Raw genomic sequence first — 4805 nt, 5'->3', positions numbered from 1 at the left:
AGGATACTTTAAAATCATAAATTGTAAGGCAGGAAAAACACGTTATCAACCAATACCTGAGGGTTATATGGTTGGATATCAAATACAGGTATTTATTTCCGCTGAATATTTCAGGGCTACATCTATCACAAGGTGAGATAAATATCATTTAGACTTTTAGAAATTTTAGATTGAAAACTCAGGAGGAACATTGGAACATTGGAAAAATCTGGATTTGTTTTAATTCTAAATAAAAAATAGTTTGCAAAACTCAAACTTTCATACAATTTGCATCACGTACTTGGTGATACATGCTTCTTTTCAAACTTGTAAATGCACTGAAGAAATATATTTTCCAACATTTTTTCAACAACAAAAGAAAAATCAACCTAAAACTTCAGTCTGGATTGGAAAACAGAGGAGCCTTAAGGTAATTATCCAACTCGTGCCCTGGAGCTGATGTCTAGGAAATGGCTGGTAATTTCATAGTAAACAAAGTGTAGTAACTGATTATCCCTAATATGGCAGTGCCAAGCCAAAAATAGAATACAAACACAGAGTCCAAGGAAGGCACCCGGCAACACCACGGTGCGGCAGCTCCTTCCGGTCTCATTTTTTTACTCATTTCTGACTTTGCTTTCTGTGGTGTGTGTACCACCTGCTCTCTGTGCACAGGGGCTAAGGGGAGGAGGATCAAGATGATGAAGAAGGGGAAGAAATAAAAGAATGAGACCAGACACTAGCATAAGAAAATAACTTCTTTAAAGAGACTGCCTATGAAGGAAACTATTTAAAAAACAAACAAAACAAAACAAAACTCTAGAAAGGGCTTACCCTCTTCTCCTACTAGAAATGATTAAGAATGGAATATGAAAGTTCCCAAAGAACTGGATTTTTAAGAACAAAGAAACCAGACTTTGAACACCTTCTTTATGACAAATGATTTATATAAGCAATTTATAGCTACTTCATGACGAAAATACGACTCCCATTTTAAAGTATTCAACCAAGTAATACTATTCGAGAGTCCAAGCAAGAATCTGAACGCCTACCAGTCTGACTCCAAAGCCCAGACACTGGCATAATAGGAATGATGAGTTAATACACTGTTTACTATGAAATTACCAACCATTTTCTAAATTTCCACTTCAGCTCCAAGACAAGAGGAGATAATCACTTTAAGGTTCCTCTGCTTTCAAATCCAGAATAAAGTTTTAGATTGAAATAACATTTTTAGAATACTTTTAAAATCGATAAATCTCTTTTAACATTTGCAACTGAGTCTGGCCAATGTTTTGAACATGAAGGCTTGATGAGGTATCAATACATCTCCTCTCAAAAACAGTCAGCAAGCAAGAAAAGAACTCATGTGAAATTCTTACAAGATGTACTAAATGCTGTGTAGAAAGACAAACTGAAGTAAACAGCCCAGAGGCTAGGATACATAATGCCTCCAGCTATGAAGAGCTGAAACAAACAGAAAACCCTGTGACATTACCCTGTAAGCACTGTAAAAACAGGGAAAACTGAGCGTGGCCAAGGACTTCCCACAGGCTTCTGGATAGGGAGGCCATGAGTGACTAAGCAAAAGACACTCAACACACCACTGCAAATGAATCTTCTGCAGATAGAAAAGTTTGCAAACATTAACTGGAACTGTGTCAAATTTCACAGGCAAGGTGATAGCAAAACAGGTAAGTAAAGAAGAATGTCCTTCAAAAGTAGAGTGGCCCTATGTCTCTGTTCAGAGCCGTTCTCTGGCATGATTATTTACAGCATGTCCTTTCTCTCTCAAAAGTGTTCCAGTTTGGCCGTTACATTGTTATTATTCTACTCAAAAGTAATATTTTATTTAACAATGAAAAGACAATGGATTAAAGGGGGGAGGGGAAGGGAAAGAAAGCCCCTTCTGCTTGCACAGTGGCTTCCCATGCAGATCTGAAAAGCATTTCTTTGGGTGTATGCACTGAACCATCCAATTACTCATTTACTCATTCCGTCATTCAACAATATTTCTTGAGTCTTATAATATCCCAGCATTGTACAGGCACTGGGGCAAATACAAAAAGTGAAGCTGGAGACCAGGCGAGAAGGAAAGACAGACACGGAAATATAGACATCTAATACACAGAACGGGAAACCTGAATGGTCCTGGGAACCCAGAGAAGGAGTGTTTTTCCCCCAAATACAGAAATCTCCCACATGGAAATGTTCAAGCCTACACAAAATCTCTACACTCAAAAAAGCCCTAAGTATCAGACTTCAGCACTGATCCACTAACAAAACAGCAATTAAGAAAAAAAAATTAACACCTATCACTTCCGAACCATATGGTTATAAACATGAAGGAAATAGCCCTTGCAAATTCTGCTAAGTAAATAAGTAAATTCCACTAATCATTAAAGATTATGTTATGAAAAGATAAATTCTAAGCAAACGAAACTGGTAGAAGTTATGACTTCTAATTCTAGATCCCAAAACACAAAGGCAAAAAAAAAAAAAAAAGAAAAAGGGAAACAGGTAGTATTTCTAAGAGTAGCTATTAAAAAGCACTTGAGGAAAAAAACAGCAATTTTTAAAGGTTGCATTTAGATTAATGAAAACATTTTGCAACCACCAGTCTCAAAGATTACTCTAAAAACAAAAAAGAGAAGGAGCAAAACATCTCCCAAGTCACAGAACACTGGGCAGAAATAAAATGGGTTAGCTGCCAAAGCATAATACACAGCGAAAACAAAATGCTTAGCTGTGCCTCCCTTACATGCTCTCCTTAGAGATTACTTTAATCTTATTTTCCATTTGTAATTTTGTCATAAAAACTGAATCATCAATAATTTTAGAGCTGCTGAGTATGCTGTGACTGTTCTGAAACCATCCTTGACCTTACAACAAATCACTAATCTCACTAAGGTGGTAAGACAACACGTAATTGGTTCAGTTAAGACAAATATGTGTCTCTCTTGCTAGTATCAGTTCTTTCAACAGCAAACCCCTCCAAGTGCAGCATTCATTTTACCCCTCTGTTTTTGCTAGTAGAAAATAAAACTAGATTACCAGTGTTGTCTTAATTATGTGAAGTCACCCTTCTACTTTTAGAGACAAAAAAAATGGAGTTTCACTACAAACATGACTGATGGTAACTGGAACTGGAAGTCTACATGCAGTCTTTACAAGAAATTTGCCTCCTAGGAAGCATAATCGAAATGGGGCAGGTGCACACAGTGGAATTGGCTAACCTTCCATATGAAAGCTTAAAACCAGGAACTTCTTCAGTTAGGCGGGTGATGAAATCAAGGGTTCTCTCTGGAGGAAAAGAGGTAATTCTTGCCCCAGAGGATATAAATCGGCAATAGCAAAGAAAATGTAAACACTGTATATCAAATCAAGTTTTATCACTCTCACCACACTACATGCTTTTAAGGGTGTACAATAGCCTTCCAAAGTGTTCAAAGTTATACAGGCAAAGAAAACAAATTCACAGACCATTATGCAAGGTCAATAAATATTCGATGTATCTTATATCCTGGAATAGCCACTATTAAACAGTCTCATTTGCAATTAACTAAAATGTTCACAGAAGCATGTTCTAGACACCATTCTTACCAAATCAAGAGGTCTAATTAATCCTTAATCCTTGTATTTCATCCTGGTCATTTTATTAAGTTTATAATAAACACAGTTCATGATAAAACACAGTTACATGATGAAAACACTGAAATCTGTGAACTATTCATTAAACATAACTGTGTACGTATATATCATGGCCTTGAATTAATCAAGTACCCAAAGCTTCTCCAATAGTTACCAACACTTTAGTGTGAAATCACTGGGAAAACAAACTTTGAGAAGAGATCGTTCATATCTCCCTGAGAGTGGAACTTCCTCTACAGGGTTAAAAAAACACACAGAGCAACTAACAACTCTAAATTGTAGGATGGCTCATCTGAGAAAAACAACGTAAAATGAAGAGTGTGGTAACGTCAGCAATGTTTTGCAAGAATTGCACTTGGGGCTAGGAGTAGCAAGCATGAGATAAAGTGCTTCTGCCGCCATTCTTCCTCGATTAAAAAGTTTCCAGCCCCAGTTTTACCTATGCACCACCATACTCATCACTGCCAGCATCTCGGCTCGACACTAATCACTAACCCACCCGGATGCAAACTGACGTAGGTGGAGAAGCAGGAAGACCCTAAGGATGTGGAACACTTGCAAGGGGAAAAGGACGGGGCCATCATTCCCTTCATGTTCCCATCTCCTTGCCGGCAGATTTGCAGATTCCACCACTAGAGAGAGTTTGGCAGCTTCACAATGGGGCCGCCTGCTCAGCGACTGACTGCCGCCCGCCTGGAAACCCCTTTCCTCCGCTTATGACCCGCCCTATAAAAGTCCACCCGCGACAAGTGGGGAGAGGGCGGCGTCGCCCAACAACAAATCTGCCGCTTTCACTTCTAGCCAGCAACTAGCCCCAACGTACAAGCGCGCCCCCCGGCACTGCCGGCCCGTCCACCCTCGCTGTGCCGGCGGACGCGCAGCGGGCGCGGGCTGCGGGCCCTCGGGCGACCTCAGCCCCGGGACTGCTGCGGGGGCGAGGAGGGCCAGCGAGATAAGGCCTTCAGAGCTCGCCCGGAGGCGCTATCTAGCCCGGGCAGGCGCACCGGGCGCGCCGCCAGAGACGCAGCAGGCCGAGGAAAGAGCTACTTCTCAATGGGGCCCCGAAGCCGTCCGCCCCGCGGTGCGGGTACGCCGGCGGAGGAACCAGCGTGCGCGCCAACGCGCCAGGACTTCCGCACCGCCGCACCGCGGGAGAGGCGCTCCGGCTCGCCCAG

At 41.3% G+C, this 4805-nt stretch overlaps 1 protein-coding gene across 7 annotated transcripts in view; it reads right to left on the bottom strand.

The window, feature by feature from the left end:
* The window catches only part of C6H5orf30 (chromosome 6 C5orf30 homolog), a 16828-nt gene that overhangs the window by 11399 nt on the left and 624 nt on the right, over positions 1-4805 (bottom strand). Inside the window, exons 1-2 of one of the 7 annotated variants that reach the window (XM_029942670.1) lie at positions 4130-4694; positions 3216-3282 (exon numbers count right to left, since the gene is read on the bottom strand). The exons of 3 other annotated variants lie outside the window; for them this stretch is intronic. The gene's annotated coding sequence lies outside the window, so the exon portion shown is untranslated. Of the gene's footprint in view, positions 1-1477; positions 1601-3215; positions 4695-4805 lie in introns of those variants that run through there. 3 more of the 7 variants (XM_029942668.1, XM_029942667.1, XM_029942666.1) reach the window with 3 other exon arrangements.

Source organism: Suricata suricatta, chromosome 6, assembly GCF_006229205.1.
Source record: "Suricata suricatta isolate VVHF042 chromosome 6, meerkat_22Aug2017_6uvM2_HiC, whole genome shotgun sequence".
NCBI lineage: Eukaryota > Metazoa > Chordata > Mammalia > Carnivora > Herpestidae > Suricata > Suricata suricatta.
The sequence above is the reverse complement of the archived record's forward strand: the minus strand, read 5'-3'. Positions and strand labels throughout refer to the sequence as shown.